The following is a 24,867-nucleotide window of genomic DNA, read 5'->3' on the forward strand; positions in this document are numbered from 1 at the left end:
TCTAGTCCCATCATTGGATTACTGGCTATCACATACTGGCCATCTGTATTTCTAATTTCAATGCTTCTGTTTCTCACGACACTTCACTCAGAAATACTTCTCTCTCCTTTGCTAACTTCCACCCCCCACCCACCTATTATGCCCTGTTTAAAAAAACTCTACTCATTTTAAAGGCTGTATCTCACAGAGTGCTCTAAGCTCTTCTGTAAATAACCAGTCTTGTCTGGGAACTATATGTTCCTAATACTATAAAATAATTTCTTAATTTCCACCCTAAATTTATTATTTTATACATTATAGCTATCTGAATAGGTTTCTCAGTGCCTCTAGCTATAAGCTGGTAGAAGGTAGTGCTCATCTCATCCATGTTTATTTTCATAGTAATGGGGATTGTTTTCTTGACACCACACCTCCCTCTACAAGGAAAAAAAAAGGAATAAGGATCATGGCCTGACAAAGGATTCTAAACTAGCTCCAAATGCAATTCATGGATGCACAAACAAGGGTATCCTTTAATTCCAAATTAACACAAATTTAACCCAATGCCAATCTAACAAAAGTTTATTTTGAAGGTCAAACATGTAAGAATAACCATGAAACTTTCATTTTTCTCAAAGAAGAATAATGCCTCTCTCCCAAGAACTTGTTCTACCAGGGACTAAAGCATAAAATATTTTAGTATAATTAAAATCAATACAACCCCTTCAAAAAACTTTGACAGTATCTATTAAAACTAAATCATTTGGTTTAGTCATTTACCCTATGACTTAAAAATTCCACTAAGTACACATCAAAAAGAAATCAGTACATATGTTCACTAGAAGACGTTCAGTGGAATATTGAGAGTAACTATATTCTTAGTAGCCCCAAACCAAAAATGACTAAAATGTCCATCAACAGCAAAATGAAAAACAAAATATAGTTGGCCCTTAAACAACCCAGGTTTGAACCATGCAGGTCTACTTCTACGCGGATTTTTTTTTTCAGTAAATACATTAATACAGTACCACACTATCTGCAATTGGTTGAATTCACAGATACAGAAATGTAAAGTTCTCAAGGCCTACTGTAAAGTTATATATGCAGATTTTCGACTATGCAGGGGATGGGTACCCCCAGCCCCTTACCTAGTTCAAGGGTCAAGTGTACTATACAGAAATTATAAGCAACTGACTACAGCCAACAATGTAGATGAACCTCACAAATGTTATTTGAGAGAAGCCAGACACAACTAAATGTGACTGTTTCTAATTACATAAAATATAAAAACAGGAAAATCTAATCTATGCTAGTAGAAGTCAGGATAGTGGTTACTCTTGGGGAAAGAGAGGTAGTGACAAAGAGAGCACAAGGGGCTTCAGAAGAGCTGATCTTGTTTCTTGATCTGAATGCTGGCTAAACGTGTGTGCTCAGTGTGTGAAAGTTAAACAAGCTATGTGCACATTTATACACTTTTGTATGTGTACTAATACTTCAATCAAAAGTTTATTTTAAAAAGCACAGTACAGTATGAACATTAGCTAAATGTTTAAATAGAACAGGAAGTTAAGTCCAGAGAAAGATCCAAAAGTATGTAAGAGTTGCTTCTAGTCAAAAACAAGAAAACTGGACAACACATGAAACAGCTGTTTTCAGACCCTGGATAACAGGCAGTGTGAGACTGATCCATGAGAACGAACAGAAATGAGGTGAACCCTTCCAATGCTTGAATTTCTTCATGGAGGAGGCTTTCCAACCTGAGTCAATGGAGGGGAAACCCAGTCAGAGGACAGCAGTCTCACTGAGGTAAGAAGCAAGAGGTCAGAGTTGAGGCTGAAGTGGGTGGAATTTTTAATAAGACAGACTGCCACAGAGGGGAGCTATGCAGAGGAAAGTCCAGAAATCTGTCACTTGGGGGTCCTTTCGAGTCTGCCACTATACACAAAACTGCATGAATAAAGGGAAAGACTATATGAAGCCGGGGAAAGAGGAGCTGTGAGCTGAAATATCCCCAGTGATCATACAGGACTAGGAGATCCCTAAGTTTCTCCCAACCAGAGTGAAGAGAATATGCTGACACTGGGGACATTTAGTAGAGAACTAAGAAGGGCCATGCATTTGTAGTAGCTACCAGCCTTAAAGTAAAGCCTTCTCTAGATACACCCTAATAGAGCCTTGAAGGGATCAAGCTGACCAGCGAGTTACTTAGCTCGCTGGCAAAACAAAGTTTAACAGTTTAAAAGACAACAAAATTCAGCCACTCAACAATAGACTATAACAATGTTCAGTATCCAATAGGAAAGTACTAAATATGTAAGCAGGAAAAGACGGCCCATAACCAACAGAAAAACCAATCAATAGACACTGAAATGAAAGAATTGATAGAATCAGTAGACAAGAACTTTCAAACAGCTATTATAAATATGCTCAAGGATTCAAAGGAATACATGAAAACAAATCAAACGGAACTTCTAGAAATACAAAAAGTAAATAAATATATACATATTTATATAAATATATAAAATATCTGAAAGTATTTGACCCTGCAGGGGGAAAAAAAAAGGACAGTGAAATACAAAACAAAGTAAACTAAAGCACAGAGAGACCAAAAAAACTAAAAATGTTAATGACCTGAAGATAATATCAAATAGTCTAACATTATACATATAACCAGAGTAACCCTGGAAAAGAGTGTAGAAGGAAGAGAGCTAACTTTAAAAAAATACATGTGAAGAAATAATGACTAACACTTTTCCAAATTTGATGAAAACATAAACACAGACCAAAAAAACAAAACCAAAAACTCAATAAATCCTAAGCAGGATAATCACAAAGAAAACCAGCAATGAAGAGAAAATCTTAAAGAAAAGCCAGAGGTAAATAAAAAGACTTTAAGTACAGGGGAAGAAAGATAAGTATAACCGCAGACTTCTCATCAGAAACAAATGCTGAAAAAAAAATTTGTCAACCTAGACATATTTATCACTTGATATATCACTTATATATCAAGGGATAAATATCCTTCAAAATATGAAGATAAAGCTCTATACATCTACCAGAATGGCTACATCAAAAAGACTGACAGTCCCAAATGCTGACAAGAATGTAGAGCAACTGGAAACTCTCATGTAATTGTTGGTAAGAGTATAAAACAAAACAACCAATTTGGGGAAAAGATCTGGCAACTATCCTATAACTCAAACTGCACTCCTAGGTATTGAGCCAAGAGCAAAGAAGCCATACATATCTACACAAAGTCTTTCATACAGCTGTTCACTGAAGGCTTTTCACAACAGCTAGAAACTGAAAATAGCCCAGGTGTCCCTTAAGAGAAGAATGTAGTTACAAACTACTGACACATGCAGTACCATAGATGAATTTCACAAACATTATGCTAAGGGAAACCTTATATAAATAAGTACCATGATTTATATTTATATGGAATTCTAGAGCAAGCTAAACTAATCTATGTTAAAGTGATCACAACAATGATTGACTTAGGGGTGTGGGTAATGTGGGGGCAGGAAATGGCTAGGAAGGGGTACAGATTCCATAACTTGATAGGACTTTGTGTTGCAAAGCTGTAAGCATTTGTCAAAACACATGGAATGGTATATGTGGCAGACTGTATATTCTAAAGATGGCCAGCCACAATATAATCCATCCCACATGCTCTTCTTACAAGGTTAACATTGGCATTCTCCCATCAGCTGGTAGGGTCTATGTGACTTCTTGAATTTGAGCAGCCTCGGTGACTTTCAATCAAGAAAGTACGGTGGAAGTATGTGCTCTTTTATAAGCTAGACTTTTGATGCTAGGTTATAAAAATGCCATGCACTTCTGCCTTGGTCTCTTGAGATACTACTCACTCTTGGAACGTAGCCACTCTACAGTGATGAAGCCAGCCACTTGGCAATGAAGCCAAGCAACCATATACAAAAGCAACATCTAAGTGTTCTAGACCAGAGCTCCAGTTGAAGTCCTGACAGCCAGCATCAATATCCAGATGTGTGAGCAAGACTTTAGATGATAACAGCCTCAACTTATCAGGTAACCTCAACTCCAGCTCAAATGCTTGAAGTCAAGACAAGCTATCCTTGCCAGTCTCTGCCAAAAGTACAGATTCATAAGCAAAAGAAATGACTGCTGATGTTTGGGGTACAGTGAGTTTGGAGTGATCTGTTAGGGAGCAATAGATAACCAGAACAATATACTAAATTCAGTTAATAATACTAAATTTAAATAATACTAAATTTCTAAGTTTTAGTTGACTATATATGATGACTATATGACTATATATGATGAAGTTAAGGATGAGATATTCTACTATATATGATGAAGTTAAGGATGAGATGTTCTAACATCCACAACCTACTTTGAAAAGCATCAAAAAAAATAAGACAAATTAATAGATGGATAGATATAAGACAGTAAATATAGTAAAGTGTTAATTGTGGAATTACATTCTGGAATTATTTCACATCCATGTAAGTCTGAAAATTTACCTAATAAAATGTTGAAGAGTGAAATAAAGTCATTTTCATACAAATAGAAGCTGAAATATATTTTTGGCCAATAGACCTGATGCTTTAGAAACTTTTTAATTCTTCAAGTAGAATGAAAACAACACCACATAGAAACTTAGGTCCATGAAAAAAGTCCACACAAATCTACACAAAGGAAAAGAAATGAAAATGGAAAATATGGGCAAAACATCAAAGAATGCTGCTTTTCGTTTTTAAATTTCTTTATAAAACAACTGTTTAAAGAAATAATCAGAAATTCTATTCGGGAATTAATGGAAGACTACAATGGCAAAAAGGTAAACGAATTTATAATGTATTAGAATTCTTACATTATACTCTAAGAGGTCTAATTTTGAAGGCAGACTGAAATAAACTAAGGTGCATACTGTAAATACTAGTGCAACCACTGGAAAAAAAACAGAGGTAGGTATAAGCTAATACTGGAGATAAAACAGACTTCCGAAAAAATGCTCAATCCAAAAGAAAGCAGGAAAGGAAGAAAAAAAAGAAGGTAGTATAAATGGTACAACTAGAAAACAAATAGTAACCTGGTAGTGTTACTATTGAAAATTACAATAAATATAAGTGGACTGAACGCTCAAATTAAAAAGCAGAGATTGTAAAAAATCCAAAAAATGCAACTATACACTATCTAAAAGACTTATTAAATATAATGGCATATAAGTTGAAAATAAAGAGACAGCAAAAGATATAATATGCAAACACGAATCCTAAGAAAGGAGAAGTAGCTATATTAATACCAGACAAAGCAGACTTTAGGACAAGGAACATGACCAGAGAACAGAGACATTTCTTAATGATAAAGAATCAATTCATCAAGGAGATCTTCCAGTCCTAAATGTGAATGCATCTAATAACAGAACTTGAGAATATATGAAGCACGGGGACTTCCCTGGTGGCACAGTGGTTAAGAATCAGCCTGCCAATGCAGGGGACATGGGTTTGATCCCTGGTCCGGGAAGATCCCACATGCCACGGAACAACTAAGCCCATGAGCCACAACTACTGAGCCTGAGCTCTAGAGCCCACAAGCCACAACTACTGAGCCTGCATGCCACAACTACTGAAGCCTGCATGCCCTAGAGCCTGCACACCGCAACTACCACATCCCGCACGCTCTAGGGGCCCACATACTGCAACTACGGAGCCCGTGTGCTGCAACTACTGAAGCCCACCTAGAGCCCGTGCTCTGCAACAAGAGAAGCCACCGCAATGAGAAGCCTGCATGCCACAACAAAGGGTAGCCCCCACTCGCCGTGACTAGAGAAAGTCCACAAGCAGCAACAAAGACCCAACGCAGCCAAAAAATTAAAGAATAAATAAAGAAAATACATGGAAGCAAAAATGAAGAGAAGTGAAAGAAAAGATAGCGGGTTCACAACTATAGTTAAAGATTTCAACATTCCTCTTGTTAATTAATAAAGTAAGTATCCCCCCCCAAAAAATCAGTAATGATACAGAATACATGCCTGTCTAAAAAAGGACCTGTATCCTGAAAAGAAAAAGAATGTGCAAAATATTTGGATACTCACAAAAGAAGACATACATGTGACCAATTAATACATGAAAACATCATTAGTCATCACGGAAATGTAAATTAAAACCACAATGACACTGCACACCCATTATCCGGCAATTATTTTTTAAAAATAAAAACAACATATTAGCAAGGTATTAGCAAAGATGTGGAGAAATTGGGACCCTTGCAGGAAGGTAAAACAGTACAGCTGCTATGGAAAATGGTATACTGGTTTTCAAAAAAATTAAACACAAAATTACTAGATATATTACATTCCTAGATATATACCCAAAAGAACTGAAAGCAGGGACTTGAAGAGATCTATTTTTAACACCCATGTTTATAGCAGCACTATTCACAATAGCCAAAGGAAGGAAGCAACTCAAGTCTCCATCAATGAAAGAATGATTAAACAAAATGTGGTATATACACACAATAGAATATTATTCAGCTTTAAAAAGGAAATTCTGATATATGATGTAACATGGGTGAACCCTGAGGACATTATGCTAAGTGAAATAAGCCAAAAGCAAAAGGACAAACATCATATGGATTCCACTTACATGAGCACCTAGAAAAGTCAAATTCGTAGTCAGAAAGTAGAATAGGGGCTGGAGGGAGGAGGAAGAAACTGGGGGGTTACTGTTTAATGGGGATGGAGTTTCAGTTTGGGATGATGAGCAAGTTTCAAAAATGGGTTAAGAATGATGGTTGCACAATGTGAGTATAATTTATGCCACTGAACTGTACAGTTAAAATGGTTAAGATGGTAAATTTTATGTTATGCATATTTTACTACAATTAAAGAAAAAGAAACTGCAGTGGGATACCACTACACATCCATAAGAATGTCTGCAATTTATTTGAGAGTATCAAATGCTGACAAGGATTTGGAAGAAACGGAACTCTCATACGTTGCTGGTAAGAATGCAAAATGGTATAACCATTGGGAAAATAGTTCATCAGTTCCTTATAAATTTAAACATAAAACTACCACACACTTCCCTGGTGACGCAGTGGTTAAGAATCTACCTGCCGGGCTTCCCTGGTGGTGCAGTGGTTGAGAGAGTCCGCCTGCCGATGCAGGGGACACAGGTTCGTGCCCTGGTCCGGGAGGATCCCACATGCCGCGGACCAACTGGGCCCGTGAGCCACGGCCGCTGAGCCTGCGCGTCCGGAGCCTGTGCTCCGCAACAGGAGAGGCCACAACAGTGAGAGGACTGCGTACCGCAAAAAAGAAAAAAAAAATAACCTACCTACCAATGCAGGGGACATGGGTTCGATCCCTGGTCCAGGAAGATCCTACATGTCACGGAGCAAATAAGCCCATGCACCACAACTACTGAGCCTGCGCTCTAGAGCTCGTGAGCCACAACTACTGAGCTCGCATGCCACAACCACTGAAGCCCGTGCACCTAGAGCCTGTGCCCCGTAACAAGAGAAGCCACCACAACGAAAAGTAGCCCCCACTCGCTGCAGCTAGAGAAAGCCCACGCACAGCAATGAAGACCCAATGCAGCCAAAAAAATAAATTAAATAAATGAATAAATAAACTTTAAAAATAAAAAAAAGATAGGTGCACTTTACTGGATATAAATTCAGTACTTCAATAAACATGATTTTTTTCTTAGTTTATGAAAACAATATATAAAAAGATGGTAATTTAAATCAGTGGGGAAAGGATCCCTTAGGTGGTCTAGAGCAGGGGTCCCCAACCCCCGGACCAGTACTGGTCTGCAGCCTGTTAGGAACAGGGCCACACAACAGGAGGTGAGCGGCAGGCGACCAAGCGAAGAAGCTTCATCTGCAGCTCCCCATCGCTTGCGTTACCGCCTAAATCATCCGACCCACCCCCACCCCCTGTCCGTGGAAAAACTGTCTTCCACAAAACCGGTCCCTGGTGCCTAAAAGGTTGGGAACCGCTGGTCTAGAGAATTAGCTGCCCAAGTGGGGATATTTAGATATTAGAACTTAGAAAAGTTAGATATTTTCACACAACATCCAAACATATGCCAAATGCAATCCAAATCTAAACCTAAATCATACAATATTCAAAAAAATGCTGAATGTATTCAGATCTAAATCTATAAATCTAAATCTATAAAGTAACCTCATAGAAGTCCTAGAAAATATGAGATTTCTGTATTATCTTTGTAAGCATGGTGAAACTCAGAAGCCATAAAGGATAGATAGATTTACCTATATCAAAAAATTCTAATTTCATGACTAGATACTATATAATAAGCAATGAGGTAAATCAGCAGTCCTACACAATGTGCTGGGAATGAAACTTGATTAAAAAGCTTTTTTTTAAAGAGTAATTGACAGTATCTATCAAATCTTTAAGCTGACATAGCCTCATGGTCTAACAGTCATTTTATAGAAATCTACCTTACAGAAATAATATGTACCATTATTTGTAATATCAAAAATTGAAAACACGGCTTCCCTGGTGGCGCAGTGGTTGAGAGTCCGCCTGCCGATGCAGGGGACACGGGTTCGTGCCCTGGTACGGGAAGATACGACATGCCGCGGAGCGGCTAGGCCCGTGAGCCGTGGCCGCTGAGCCTGCGCATCCGGAACCTATGCTCCGCAACAGGAGAGGCCACAACAGCGAGACGCCCGTGTACCGGGAAAAAAAAAAAAAAAAATTTTTAAACAACCTAAATTCCACAATAAAGAGTTTCAAAATATATTATGAACTCTGAGTTAGTTTCCTAGTTCAGTTCTAAAGGCTGATAGAAGTCAAAGGATTGATAGTCTTCTATCAAGTTTACTTCAGGACATATGTTCCACATCTAACATTCTTTTCCTTTCTTGAGTTTTTTCTTTTGCTTCCCTTTCCACCAAGCTGATACGGTAAAATTACCTGTAGTTATGTGGGCATGTGATACCACACATAGATTTAATGCAGTAACTAAAAAGTACTGTTCAACTCCATACTTTCAGTTGTTCTAGCCAAAACCTCAGTGTCATCTTTTACTCCTCCCTTTATTTCACACTTATATCTGACCTATTACCAAACCCTACAGACTATAATTTCAACATGTATCAATAATTCAGCCACTTCTCACCAACCTGATAGGCCTCACCTTGTCCAACCCACCGTCATCACCTCCTATCTGTACTGCTGTAATAGCCTGCCAACTGGTCTCTTGATTCTGCCCTTCTCTTTCAATCTACGATCAACATGGCAGCCAGAGTGATCTTGCTAAAATCTAAGTCAGAACTTTCCACTCTGCTCAACAACCTTCAATGGCTTCCCATCTCACTCAAAGGTAAACGTCAAACTCTTTATTATGACCAAATGATCTGCATCCTACATTCCCTTTCTGACTCGATTTCCATCATTAACTTTTCTACAGCCCCACAGGCCACCTCACTGTTCCTCAAACAGATCAGGCACTCTCCCACTTCAGTGTTTCCTTATTCACTACACTCTTTGCCTGAAATGCTCTTCCCCCAGTCATCCACATGGCTAGCTCTCGCATCTCCTTCAGTTCTTTACTCAAGTTATCATCTCAGCGAGGCTTTCTCTGGCCACACTAAAATTTGCACTCATCCCCTGCACTCTCAAATACTTCATATACCACTTCCTTTATTTTTCTCCTTAGAAGTACTATGCAGCATACGATATATTCTACATATCTTGTTTTTGATGTTTATGATCTCTCTTTCCCTACTAAGTATAAGTTCCATGAAAACAGGAGTTTTGGTGGATTTTGTACACTGCTGTCTCCACTAGCACCTAGAAAAATGCCTATGACATAGTAGGTGCTCAATAAATATTTGCTAAATGAATGAGGTAGATGCACATGTAACCACTCACATGGAAAAGATTTCTATAACAAATAGTTAAGAGGGAAAAAAAACAAGTTGTACAGAATACAAGTTCAGGACAAAAATCTATACACAAGCAATGAATAATCTGTAAATAAAATTAAGAAAAATTCCATAAGCAATAAAATCAAAAAGAATGAATCTTAGGAATATATAAAATACATTTCTTTTGAACAGAAGAAGTGTAAGACCTGTACAACGAAAACTACAAAACACACAAAAAAAGTAAAGACCTAAACAAACAAAGACATCCCATGTTCATGGATCAAAAGACATAATACTAAGGTAGCAATACTCCTCAAATAGACCTACATATTCAACACAAATCTTATCAAAATCCCATCTGCCCTTTTTGCAGAAATTGACAAGCTAACCCTAAAATTCACACAGAAATTCAAGGAACCCAGACAGCCAAAAAAAGAAGAGCCAAGTTTGAATATTCACATTTTCCAATTTCAAAACTTACTACAAATCTACAGTAACCAAGAATGTGTATTAATGGCTGAAGAACAGACATACAGATTAATGGAAGAGAACTGAGAGTCCGGAAATAAATTCTTACATTTATGGCCAGCTGATTTTCAACAAGGGTACCAAGACAATTCAATGGGAAAGAATAGTCTTTTTCAGCAAATGTTTCTGAGACAGCTGGATATCTATATGTAAAAATAATAAAGTTGGACCCCTACCTCATATAACACCATATGCAAAAATTAACTCAAAACAGATGACAAACATAAATGTAAGAGCTAAAACTACAATACTCTTAGAAGCAAACAGGTATAAATCTATATGACTGGTCAGACAATGGTTTCTTATTGTGTTGGCCAAAAAGTTCATTCGGGTTTTTCTGTAAGATGTATGGAAAAACCTGAACAAACTTTTTGGCCAACACAATAAATAACACCAAAGACAACAAAAGAAAAACAAACAGGACTTCACCAAAATTTATAACTTGTGTGCCTCAGAGGAAACAATCATGAAAGTGAAAATACAACCTTTTGGGGGAAAATACTTGGAAATCATATATCTGATAAGGGACTTGTATCCAGAACATATAAAAACGCTTAAAAGCCAACAATAAAAAGAAAAATGACCCAATTTTAAAACAGCAAAGGATCTAAATAGATCTCTGAAGATGGACAATTAGGGCATGAAATGATGATCATTAGTCATTTAGCAAATGCAAATCAAAATCACAAAGATGCCTTCACATCCACAAGATGGCTAAAATAAAAGGGACAGACAATTGGTTTGGCAAGGAAGTACTTAGAAAGAACCCTCATATACTGCTGATGTAACTGTAAAATAGTGCAGCCACTTTGGAAAAAAAGTTTGGCAGTTCCTCAAAATGTTAAACACAGTTAGTTAGCTAAGACCCAACAGTTTCACTCCTAGGTACTTACCCAAGAGAATGAATTTATATGTCCACACAAAAGAGCTTATATATGAATGTTTGTAACATGATTCATAATAACCAAAAAATGGAAACAATCCAAAGTTATCAACTGATTACTGAATAAACAGTAAGTGTATACTTACTGTCATTTAAGTAAAGGAAGACATACACAAAAGGACATATATTTTATGATTCCATTTACATGAAACGTCCAGAATAGGCAACCCATAAAGTAAGGAAGCAGATTAGTGGTTGCCACTCTTCAGGGGCTGAAGAAGGAAAGAATGGTGAATGACTGCTAACAGGTACAGGGTTTCTTTTGGGGATGATGAAAATGTTCTAAAATTAGATAATGGTGATGGTTGCCAATTGAATATACTAAAACCCACTCTAAATGGTGGATTTTATGGTATGTGAATTATATCTCAATTAAGTTGGAAATTATAAAAAGTGTATGGAATGATTTTTTATAAACCACCCCAAAAAAGAATAAAACTACAAGTATCTGTTACACAGATGTATTTGTTTGGTATTCACCAGATGTTTTTATGTTTTTCTACATTTAAATTGAACAACAGTTAAGTTTTGGAATTGGCTAAGAAAGGAAGAGAAAACTTTCACTTCTTTTTATACTTTAAAAATACGTATTTTTTTCTGTATTTCCTTATTCTCAAAAATAATTAATTCTACACACCAATATTTGAGGGGAGGGGCAAACAACCATGACATATAAAAGGCTCTCTGGAAATATGAAAGTTCTAGGATTTCTGGTTTTATGATTTACAGGAATAACCTAACATTTAAAATTGAGGCCATGCTGGCAAATCTCGGTGTATGGTCAGTTTATATACAGGAGTAAAATTTTAGGATCACAATCACTGTGCATTAGAAAAGAACGGAACTCTCTAATGTGACCCTTGGCCCTCCCCTCTCTCTGGGTTCTGTGAACATTCTCAAAAGTAAACAAACTATGCTTATTTACCTGTCTGAAAAACTATAAAAGGTAAACCCATGATCTGCCAACATTAAAATGCTCTTTCCCCAGTGTTTACTTAAGTGTTTATTATGTGACTTACTAGCAGTGAGAGAATCTTATCTCAGTGTAGATCCCAAGTGTCATCTATGGAAAGCCTTTAAAAATTCCAAACTACCAGAATTATTTCAATTTCCTGACTTTAATTATAAATCACTTATTGCAATCAACAATTCCATGATCTGAAAACAGAAGCAATGTGCCACACACATAGTCCCAATGACTTATTATTCTGAAATTTTCCTCTGGGTTCTTTCTGCACAATAGTTAAATTGAGTTCAATCTTACATAGAACTTAACCGAAAATTAAACACAGAATTACATTAGTATTCAGCGCACACACAAAAAATATTTATAATGCAATATACTAAAATAACTAAAGGTAGGTGAGTTTTCCTAGAAATAATCATGAACACTATTTTATGTTTAATTTATTACATTTCATCTATCAAATGTAGCATCTAAAGTCATAAAATCTGAATTAAGGATAAAAGACCATTAGCTTCTAATTTAACTTCAAAATGCTTTTAAAAATTCACAACATATGGGCTTCCCTGGTAGCGCAGTGGTTGAGAGTCCGCCTGCCGATGCAGGGGACACGGGTTCGTGCCCTGGTCCGGGAAGATCCCACACGCCACGGAGCGGCTGGGCCTGTGAGCCATGGCCCCTGAGGCTGTGCGTCCGGAGCCTGTGGTCGGCAACGGGAGAGGCCACAGCAGTGAGAGGCCCGCATACCGCAAAAAAAAAAAAAAAAAAATTCACAACATATAATTTTAAGTGAACTAGATTGCATCTGTTAAAAGACAGAAAATTGTTTTTCTAAAGACCATCCATACTCGAAGGACATAAATATTAAACATTGAGAACATTTAATTTTCTATTAATGTCTAGTAAAATACTAAAGTGTAGCCTAATTACGAATTTTCTTTTGAGCAGTTACCAACTGGAGTAATATTTCTCTAACTGGAAAAAAAATGCAATTCTGATCAATCAGTAAACATCCAACACTGACAAATGCCTGAAACTGCACGTGAAAAAAAAATGAGACCGACATTTGTTTTTCTCATTGAATCTTCAATTCAAAAGTAATTATTTAATATCAGTTGAGCTAAGTACTTATCCAGAAAACACAGAATTCAATAACCATACCATACAAGAAAGCCCTAATACTAGTAAGTACAAAGAGATTCTAAAAGGAAGGCTTCCCTGAGTAATATTTAGGCTGAGCCCTACAGGATGGATAAAATTTGTTGGCTAACTGTGTTCTAGGCAGACTGAAATGCACTGGGCAAAAGGTTTGCAACAAGGAGCCTGGATAGTTCAAAAAACTGAAAAAAAGGCCAATATTGTTAGGTGGTTCCAAAAAAAGGAGAGTGTGAATTAAATCTTAGGAGGCAGAGAGAATCCAGATCAGATGGGACCTTATAGACCAATTAAGGATTCTGCATTTTATTCTAAAAGCCACAGAAAGCCAAAGAATAATTTTAAACAGAAAGTAACAAAGTTAGACTTGTATTTTTAAAAGTTCACTGGAAAAGACAGAATTGTTGTTTATAATAATCTAAAAGAATTATAAACTAATAAAACTGATGGAGTTCACCCAAGTTAATGGATACAAAATTAACATCAGCAATGATCAAATGTAACAGAAAAAAGATCCTATTTACAGTGCAAAAAAATATGTATAGATCAAATATCTAGGAATAAATTTAACAAGGTATGTATAAAAGGAATTTAGGAAGAAAACTAAAATACAGAATAAATGGCAAGATAAACTATGTCAATTCTCAAGTTAATTGATGTATTCAATGCAATTCCAATTAATATCCGCAAACAAACTTGATACACTGGTTTTAAATTATTATGGAAGAGTGAAAGTCTAAGAATAAAAGTTCTGAAAATGAATAAAGGAGTAGGCTTTGACTCACACTTCAAAGCTTAACATAAAGCTATTTGAAATAAAACAATGTACTACCAGTGTTTAAAAAAAAAATTAAAATCAAACCCAAGCATTTGGCAAATGATACAGGTGATATTTAAAAAATTTAATGGGGAAAAGATTCAATACTTAATGTTGGGACAACTCGTTTTTCATTTAAAAAAAAAAAGATTCCTAATTCCCTCCCAGATGGACCTAAATGCAAAAAAATAAACAACAAAAACCTCTCAACTATTTGCAGACAATATTAAAAGGGATTTCTTCAATAAAAAACAGAAATCATAAAAGAAAAGACTCATGAGCTTCACTTCAAAAATTGAGATATATCCCAAAAGAGAATATCACAAAGGACAATAAGTAGGGTTTTATATTTTATTCTTATTCTGATAACTTTCCCGGCTGCATCATAAAGAATGCTGGATGAGATGATCTCCAAGACCCTTTACAACATAAACGTTGTATAACACGTTGTCTCTTACTTTCTTTTAAACCATTTCTTTATGAAACATTTAAAACATACAGAAAATAATAAAATTCATATCCATATATCCACCACCCAGAATAATCAAGGAAATGCTAAAATGAGAGTAATATTTTGCTAAAATTTCACACCCATCAAATTTGCAAAAGTTTTAAAATCTGACAATCTCAAGTATGGGCTAGGATGCTGGAAAAAGAAATGTCCGTACACTGCTGATAAAGTATATACTGGCATAACCGGGCTTCCCTGGTGGTGCAGTGGTTGAGAGTCCGCCTGCCAATGCAGGGGATACGGGTTCGTGCCTCGGGCCGGGAAGATCCCACATGACGAGGAGCAGCTGGGCCCGTGAGCCATGGCCGCTGAGCCTGCGTGTCCGGAGCCTGTGCTCCGCAACGGGAGAGGCCACAACAGTGAGAGGCCCGAGTAAAGCAAAAAAAAAAAAAAAAAAGTATATACTGACATAACAATTTTAGAGAAGAATTTAGCAACATCCAGTAAAGTTATTCACAATCTATTTCCCAGCAGTTTCACTTCCATGAATCTTCCCAAAGAAATATGTGCACAAAGAAATGTGTCAACATGATCACTGCAGCATCATTTATAATAGCGAAAAAGGAAAAAACTCAAAATATCCATTAGTAGTGGGACACATATATTTGATATATCATACAATGGAGTACTATACAGCAGTTAAACTAAACTAGAGCTACATGCATCAACATACATACCCCAAAAAATAGTTTAAAAAAAAAAAAAGCTGATGAAAGATATGTACAGTAACAATACCATTTTGTAAAAATTTTAAAACACAAAATCCAACACCATATATAGCATTTACAGATACAAGTACACATATACAGTAAAAGTATAAACAAGGATATGAAATTCAAGAACCTCGGGATAGTTATTACCTTGGGTAAAGAGAGAAGGTAATAGGACTTGGGGGTGAGGTGGCTACAAGTGCATATGTAAGACTGCATCTGGTTCGCTAAGGATCAAAATTGGCGTAATTTATAGTTCTGAGTGATGGGTAAATAAGTACCTGATATATTATTTACTGTTTTAAATGTTTTTTTAATTAAAATATATACATATATTTTAAAAAGAAAAAAGTGAGCATATAATATACAAGCCGAAAATTACTTTGGAGATCTTCTAATCCAACCTACTTCCTTGATAAAAGAACTAAGGAAAGATATCAGAATAAGAACACAAAATAAATACTATTGGAGTCATCGCCATTTTAAACACATACTACATAGCTAAAAAAGCACTTAAGGGGATTAGACCTTGTTCGCTGGAGAGAAAACCTTGGTAGGCTGAACAGCGATCAGCCCCAATTTCTCAAAATCTGGTGTCAGCTAGTAATATGGAATGGGCATGTGTGAGCACATGCGCGCGCGCGCGCGCGCGCACACACACACACACACACACACACACACACTCTCTCTCTCTCTCTCTCTCTCTCTCTCTCTCTCTCTCTCCCCCCCTCTCCTAGGAGTGCCTTGTCAAATTCAGCACAGGAATAGGCAGTAAAGTGGGTCTCTGGCCCACTATCCAGGCTGACCCCTAGTCCATCTTTACTTAAAATTACTTGAAGTTCTGAGGCCTAGAGGATTGTTCCAGATCATACTTCATTATATCCTGATCATAGTTCATTAGCCCACAGCACATATCTAAAAGTAGTCCTGAACTAACTAAAAAGTAGCTCATTCATCCAGCACTTATAAATACCTAAAACAGCACACGGAAAAACAAAAGAGAGAGAGAGAGAGACAGCAAATATTTAGTGTTCACACAGAATCTTCAATCCAGGAGTAAATAGTTTAATTTCAGCTGAGATAAGTGACCTATCAATATTTTACAACTTGGATCCATCTATTTTTAAGTTCACCCCTCCCTACCCTTCATCTACCCAAAACATGTAAGAGGAATTTTGAGGAGGGAGGAGACTGACTCAGATACTGAGTTAAATGAAACCCTAAGATTTTACTTTTTATTTTGAAGATAATATGAAATACAGTACACTGGGTAATAATTAAATTTAAAGAAATAGATGATTTTAAATGCAGAAATCTAGTTTTATGTATATGAAAGTCTAATGTTTGTTCAGCTTTTCTAATATATTATACTTAAGTGTTCTCATGTCAACATTAAAGTCAACTTTTAAGAAGCAGTTCCACCCGTTTACAGGGCAGAAATAGAGACAGATGTAGAGAACAAACGTATGGACACCAAGGGGGAAAGTGGCGGGGGCGGTGGTGTTGGTGGGATGAATTGGGAGACTGGGATTGACATATATACACTAATATGCACAAAATAGATAACTAATAAGAACCTGCTCTATAAAAAGTAAAATAAAATTCAAAAAAAAGCAGTTCCATTTTATCAAGCACAATGTACCCCTACGTTAGCTACCAAACTTTATCTATTTCCTATTTTCCTCCTCTGTTCTTTAAACATGTTTGATATGTGTCCTAGTCCATTTAGGCTGCTTATACAACAAAACACCATAGACTGGGTGGTGTATAAACAACAAAAATTTCTCACAGTTCTGGAGCCTAGGAAGTCCAAAATCAAGGCACCGGCAGATGTGATGTCTGGCAAGAGTCACCTTCCTGCTTCATAGATGGCCATCCTCTGGCTAGATCCTCGCAGTGGCAGAAGGGAGGGAGGGAATTCTTTGGAGTCTTTTAAAGGGCATTAATTCCATCATGAGGGCTCCATTCTCATGACCTAATCAACTCGCAAAGGCCCTACCATCTAATGCCATCACAATGGGGGGTCAGGATTTCAACATATGAATTTGGGGGTTGGGGGGGACATAAACATTCTATAACAATACGTTACAGACATAGCAAAATGTGTAAGAAATTGAATATGAATGAAGCAGCTTAACTAATTAGGGAAGGTTTTCATTTCTTAGGAGCTCTAAATTTGGATTATCTTAAACAGCATAGTTTTCTATCACCAACATGGAATATGGCACATTATCAGCTCACTTCAGAAAACTAGAAAAAATGTTACCTAAATATTCTTTGTGTGAAATGGGATTTATCAATTAGTATACATGTCACATACAATAGGTGTTCAAAAGACAGGTATTTTTTAATTCTCAAAACAAAAACTTTATTTAGCAAAGGTAAATATTTAGTATCCTTATTCATGACACACTGTAAGGTTATCAATATTGGCAAATAGAAACACAAGGCACAATAAGCAGAATTCCTAAGAAAAAAGTACTAAGGTAATTAATAAGTTGGAAATAACCCAAATTTCTCCCTGTGACCCATTAGCTTTATATAGAAAACACTGCTGGGCATCTCATCCTTTCCCTTCCAAAAAACAGGATTATGCTTTACATATGATAAAAGATAGGAAAGTATTTGTTGTATGAAGAAATTCCTGTAGTGGTATCTGCAGTGCTAGAGCTATCGTCTGAGAAGAAAATAAAGAACATCCCTTTTAGAAAGGGTGCTAAAGAGTGCAAGTGACAAAATGTGACATTTGTCCATACTGAGTGGTACATACATGGTTGTTATATTATTCTTTCTACTGTTTGTATATTTAATTTGTAAGGAAAATTCAGAATTTACACTGTATCACAAAGAATATAAAAATAACCGAGTTAGCATATTGGCTACAGCTCACAAGGGCAATTAATCCTAAGACTATTTCTCACATTCAAGGAGACTGCTGAGGTAGACGTCTATTAGAGACTTGAAATGGATAAGCCATTCTTTTTGATACAAGGAGACAAAAGTCAACAAATGAAAAGAATATGTGTAAAGTACTGGTAGCATCTTCATTCAGCCCCTAGCTATGTAATTTGTGTGTTGCACTACTTGTCTCAAATGTGAAAAGGAACATTCTCAATTACTGAAAGTATGAAAAAATGGACACCTATTAAGACCTAAAAAAGAGCTACAAGCCTGCATACCACAAAGAGACAGGTCAAAAAAAAAAAAGTTTCATGTTTTATTTCTGTAACATAAAGGGATCTGTGCTTGACTAACCTCATCTCTTCCCAAAGGGTACAGAAGATCAACTTCTGGAACACAATGAACTGTTAAAGAGTCACCACAGTAGTCTCCACACTGGCAAGCCAAGAGTTTCATTGAAAGAAGATTTTTATCCTACTTGGGTTAAGTGTTCAGGGCTCATACACCACCTCCTTGCTTTATTTGCAGCACAGATGTTGACTTTAATTAATGAAGTCTTACTTAGGATTCTCTTCCACAATCCACATATGACATCTTATGTGAGATTCCAGAAGATTTCCTAAAACTGAACTTCAGGAATAATTTAATCTAGTAAGGTTCTAAGTCTCCAAAACCTCTTTTCCTTTCAGGTCAACCTTATGATTCACTTGCCTTTATCACATTAACAGGAGAGGTCAAAAGTAAAGCAAATTACAGAAGTGATTTGACTTTGGACTAATAATACTGAATAATGCATCACTAACTATTAAGATCTACTGTTTATTTCAAATGTAGTTACCAAATATAAAATAAATTCACATACTAAGTATTTCCAAAAATAATATTTCTATGGAAAGGTTAAAAATGTTAGTAAAGAAAAGCATGAAAATACACCAAGGTTCCAACAGTCTGTCTACCACTAACCAAGCTGTTTTCTTGGGCAAGTCACTAAATCAGTTATAAGGTCACTTTATAGAGTACCATTAATTTACTTTTTCAAGAATGATCTCATTTGAAAATCATTCCTCAGAAACAAAGCAAGTATCACCCTTACTTGACAGAAGGAACAGAGCCAAGGCTTAGAAAGCTAAATGGCCTACTCATGCCCAGCTAGGAAGCTAGAGAAGAAGGATGAACCCACAATCTTCCGACACCAAAGTTAGTGTTTCTTCCTCCACATCAATGGTTCTCCATGACTTTCGTTCACAGAACCTGTTGAGACTCTAAAGCACTTAAATTTTTATATATAATTTTAGGGCGTTCACAGTCACAAGGCTTAGAATCAAACAGTAATAACAGTCAGCTAAATCTCATGTGCAAACAACAGTAAAAAAAAAAAAAAAAAGCACTAGCCTTATTTCACTTTCAGATAGACCTTATACTTAATGATCTTTTTTTTTAACTTACTATCCATAATGGTATTTATGTTAAAGATAACAGATAACTCAGATCAAAGCACTGTGACAATTTTGAGATTAAATGAAAAGTTGGCAAAGAAATTTATCATGTATTTGTAAGTAATCTCATTAAAAAACTATTTATAGGGACTTCCCTGGTGGTCCAGTGGTTAAGACTCCGCACTTCCACTGCAGGGGGCGTGGGTTCGATCCCTAGAACTAAGATCTCGCACCTTGCATGGTGCAGCCAAAAAAAAAAAAAGAAAAAAGAAAAACCTATTTATGTAGCATCTTTAAGTATTTCAAACATCTCATGTTTTGGACATAGATATAGGCTTGTAGATTAACACTATTTCCACTTACTGTAATTTTACTTTATTTTCTTTATTAGAAGAAAAAGCCCCACTTCCTCCAGTAACTGCTATGGTCAGAAAAGGCATCTTGTTGAAGGCTGCCTTCTACTAATATCATAGAAAACACTCACTTAACTGCAATAAGGTGGGTGGGCATTCTCAAAGCAAAGTAACACTCCTCCTAACTGGTAAGACAGAACATGTACCATTATGTGCAGAGTCCTGACCTGGAGTCCAGAGGCTCAATTTGTGCCCTGGCTCTGCCACCTGGTGACTTTAAGAAAACCATCTTAAAGCTCTGCACTTCAATTTCCTCATGTGTAAAACAGGAATAGCCCTACTCAGGCTCACAACTTCTGTGAATTTATAACCAGAAGACAGAATGATGACTGTCCCAGAAAAATACCAGAGTATTTACAGGCAACTTGCCAAAGTAAATTTTTTTTTTTATACATATACATACACACAAACACTAACATACTATGTGCCAGACACTGGGTGGAGGATTGGGACCAAGATATGAAGTATCTAACATGTGCCAGACAGTGTATAAAGGAAGCAGTAAAACAATATTCTTTAGAACAGGAGCTGGGAGTAGGAGGTGTTGAGTCCATAGAACTGCCTGAGGAGTGGAAGGGCACCAGGAGAATGGGGCTCCATTATTTGACAGGGTTTCACAAAAAGTGTTATATGGAGAAAGTCACTAGACTATACACTTCCAAAAGACAGAGACATGAGTCTTGTCTTTATAGCCCCTACACCAAGCTCAGCTCAGAGTAGCCACAGTAGATTCCTAATAAATGTTAGCTGATAACTAAGTCATCCATACTCTGGTAACACACTCTCTGGTAAACACTAGAAGTCCTTGTCCTTAAAAAGTGAGTTCAAAACCAGTAAGCAAAGTAACAATGTAAAGGATAATATGTTAGAGTCCACTGTCTATAAGGTGCTTTGAGAACATTCGGAAAAACTGGGTAGGAAGATTTCAAAGGATAATACTTATTAAGTGCCTATGTGTTAGGCATTGCACATGCTTTAATCCTCACAACTCTGAGTTAGTCTCACCACCCCATTTTACAGATGACAAAACTTGCGGCTCGAGATTAAGTAACTTGCCAAGGGTCAGACAACCAGGGTAAGCCAGAATTAAAAGCAGGATCTAACTCCAAAGCTATTTCCACTATACATACCATAATGTCTTTGGTTTTTATACTTTACCTTTACATTTGCAGTGGGGAGAGAGCAGGGACTATCACAATCAGCCAAAATTTTGTCATCCTGAATCATTATGAAAAGAGCATCTAAAACTTTACCCAAGTATTTTACTTAAAAAATCACTTCTGAAAATTGGTCTTCACTCATAAAAATCATAAAACTGATTTTTTAACAGCTGCATATGTATATTTAATGTCATGTTTCTACATTTTGACCTATACAACTACAGGTCTAAACAAAAGGGCAAAACATGACTGAAGAACATGACCAGTAATCATTTAAGAAAACAGACACTTTAAGTGTTTGGGCTGAAAAATTTAGGTATGATCCATAGTTTTATATTATTCCACTGACTGCATATTGAGAGAAACAGCAAATTATTCCAAATATTTTTTTAAGGGGAGAGAGGATTGTTTTTGGAGGGGAGAGAGGAGGAGTCATTTAGAAATGATCTATGGTTTAAGGAATAAAACATTAAATGTTACGTGTCAAAGACACTGTAGGTACCCAACAAATCTTGTTAAATGGACTGGGCAAGTTGGATGAGAATGTGTCTTCCTCTCGCTTCTGACTACTTACTTAAGAAGCTTTTTTTTAAGCCATGAAAAAAAGTGTAAATTTAAGAGATATGAAATACAAGCAGCATATAAAACCTGTGAAAATGAATCAGAACATTGTAATTTGTGTCTCTGTGTAAACTCCTCAGTAACCCAGCAATGTCAGAAGATGGTGTACATGCTACTCAGCACATTAATGCTACTTAGTAAATACTGACACAGTAAGACTTTCATAGTTTACGTTCTAATGTTTAAATTTTTTTAAAACTGTTTTTGGTTTGCTATTTAAAGCATTCCTTTAGTGCCACAGGAGTTTAAGTCTTTTTTTTTTTAATATTTATTTATTTGGCTACGCCAGGTTACAGCTGTGGCATTCGGGCTCTTAGTTGTGGCATGCGGGATCTAGTGCCCTGACCAGGGGGTCAAACCCCGGCCCCCTGCATTGCGAGCCCAGCGTCTTAACCACTGGACCACCAGGGAAGTCCTGAGATCATTATTTCTTCAAGCTACTTCTTGTTTCTGTTTTGTCATGATTAATAATTTCTTTAATGGGCTTCTGGTCATTCTTTGGATTTAGCAGCACCATCATTAATATTGTATTGTTTCATTAAAAATGTGATAAGCAGTTCAGATTTACAAGCAGGGTCTAATTCCAAAGTTATTTCCACTTCTTTTTATCTTCCTAAACTCTAAACTTTTTTACATGGTTTACAAAATAATCTCTTAAGTAAGGGTACTTACTCGTCAGAGGTGTGAGATAAACACTTCTCAGCCCTCTTGTCCAAATCACTTGACAACATTTACTGGGTATCTCAAGTGTCTTTCACAAGTAACTTTTTAACAGTTGTACTTCTGAACTTTAGGTCGTTTCCATTTCAATCCCCCTTCTCCCCCGACCCCAGACAAAATTCTGGGGTAATCTGCTGCTTCTCTCAATATTGCAGATAGTGGAATGATCTGAAATTATGGGTCATACCTGTATTCCTTTCTGATTGATGGAGGGTAACTTCGGACTGTAAATCCCATATGCCATTAGCTGACATTTTCGACGGCACCCTAGCCACTTAATAAATATAATAACAGACTTTGTAATGTTTCTTTTTTAACATATCCACAGAACGTTTTAAAAAATTCGGAAACTAAATTATCTTTCAAGAATTCTAAGATTAACCAACCAGCGTCATATTAAAATTATTTTTAACAATTTTATGGATCAAAACATCTGTCGCATTAAATTCTGACTTTACCAACAAAATCCTCCACACCATGACGAGTCCTTTTCATTTTCTCAACTGTAAAAAAATAAGGGCCAACTGTTTGCAGGTTTGCATTTAATAGTCTCCAGCAAACCCAGTAGCTCACGTTTAATTTCAGAACCTCGATGAGTAATCTGTGAACACAACCCTTGGGCTTGATTTAACAATTCATCCGCCCTCCCTCCCCACCAGTCCACCCCCAAAACCCCAACCCACCAAAGCACACGTCTAAATATTTCTTCACCAAGAAGGCCAAAACCTCGAAAGCAGCGAGGAAGAGCTCCCCTTGGAAGGAAAAGGCCAGCCCTTCCCAGCCTGAGGCCCAGGCCGGCCCTGCTAGCCCCACTCCAAGAAGGGCCACCTCTAGATCGCCAGCACGCCCCGCCCCGGGCCCGCTCGTGTCCCCTCGGGCGACAAAACCCTCCCTCCCTGCGGCGCCCAGCCAGGACTGACAGTCACGGCAGGAGCAGCAGCAGCCGCTGCTAGCAGAGGCCTACTTCTGGCACCGGCCTCTCCAGACCGCGCGCGCCCCCAAACACTCGCCCCGGCGGGGGTGGGGGCGTCCCTACCCTCGCCGGAGCCTGCCCCGAAGGGGGACTTGGGCGGCCGAGGAGACGATGGGAGATGCCACCCAGCCGCCCCGGCCCAGGCCCAGTCCTCAGCCACACTGACCTGTCGTCGCCCCCGCGCCTGGGCTGCGGCCCCCGCAGCAGCAGCAGCCGCTTCACTGGTCGTCGCAGCCCTCACCCGCCGCCTCCGCCCGCCACCGCCTCGTTCCCTTTCGCTGCCGCCACCGCCGGCGCTCATGCGGGACCCGCGCTTCCTTCTCCGGAGACCGCGACCGGGAAAGGAGGCGCAGGGGCCGCAGAAAACCCCGCGCTCGTCGCCAGCCGCCGCTCCGCCGCTGCCTGTCCGCACCGGGGGGCTACGCGGCCCGCCTGGCCAGGGCTAGGTGCGAGGTGGTCCGAGCACAGCCCCGAAGTAGAGCCAAGAGAGGTGCCGCCGCCCGCGGCCGTGAGCGCCGGGTCGGCAGAGGTGAAGCGCAAGTCGGCGCGGCGGCGGATGGCGGGCGCCCGAGCCGGCGGAAGGCTACGCGGAGGCGGGGTGCGCGAGCAAGAGAAGGGCGGTGTGTCGAGGTTCCGGCGAAGGCGAGTCAGGCTCTATCGTCTCCTACAGTCACCCCGAGCCCAGCGCCACCATCTTGGGAAAAACGCGGATCTCGCGGCCGCGGCGTAAGCGGGGAGGACTGGCTGGGCGGGCCGAGTATCCCGGCAGGCAGCGCGCGCCACCCGGCCGGGCGAGGGCTCCAGGCCTGGACGCACGGACGCGGGGCGGGGCCGGTGTGCGGGCGGGAGGGCGCCGCGCTCTGCCCCGCCCTCCACCGCCAGCTCCGCTCCCCTCCTGCTTGCCGTCGTCGCCAGCGCAGGGGCTGTTGGGAAGGGGAAGTAGCTAGCGCCTCCCGGAGTCCCACCAGGTTGGTCGCCATGTTGGCACTGGGAAGAGGGGGCGATGCCTCTTTTGAGCCACCGTGGTCTGTGGCCCGACAGAAAGCAGGCGGTACACTCCGGAAACGCCCTGGAGCCCTCTGGAGTGTTGGCGAGTCCCGTGGTCAACCCAACCGAGGAACGTGCCTGAACTTGGACGCTCCCGA

General features: G+C 38.6%; 1 protein-coding gene across 5 annotated transcripts in view; it reads right to left on the reverse strand.

Moving 5' to 3' along the window:
- Positions 1 to 24,466, reverse strand: part of UBE3A (ubiquitin protein ligase E3A) — a 92,095-nt gene extending 67,629 nt beyond the window's left edge. For 4 of the 5 annotated variants that reach the window (XM_060155344.1, XM_060155315.1, XM_060155334.1 and 1 more), the window contains exon 1: positions 23,889 to 24,466. The gene's annotated coding sequence lies outside the window, so the exon portion shown is untranslated. The remainder of the gene's footprint in view (positions 1 to 23,888) is intronic. The other variant, XM_060155363.1, reaches the window with a different exon arrangement.
- Between the last annotated feature and the right edge of the window lie 401 nt (positions 24,467 to 24,867).

The sequence above is a fragment of the Lagenorhynchus albirostris genome, chromosome 1, assembly GCF_949774975.1.
Source record: "Lagenorhynchus albirostris chromosome 1, mLagAlb1.1, whole genome shotgun sequence".
Lineage (NCBI taxonomy): Eukaryota > Metazoa > Chordata > Mammalia > Artiodactyla > Delphinidae > Lagenorhynchus > Lagenorhynchus albirostris.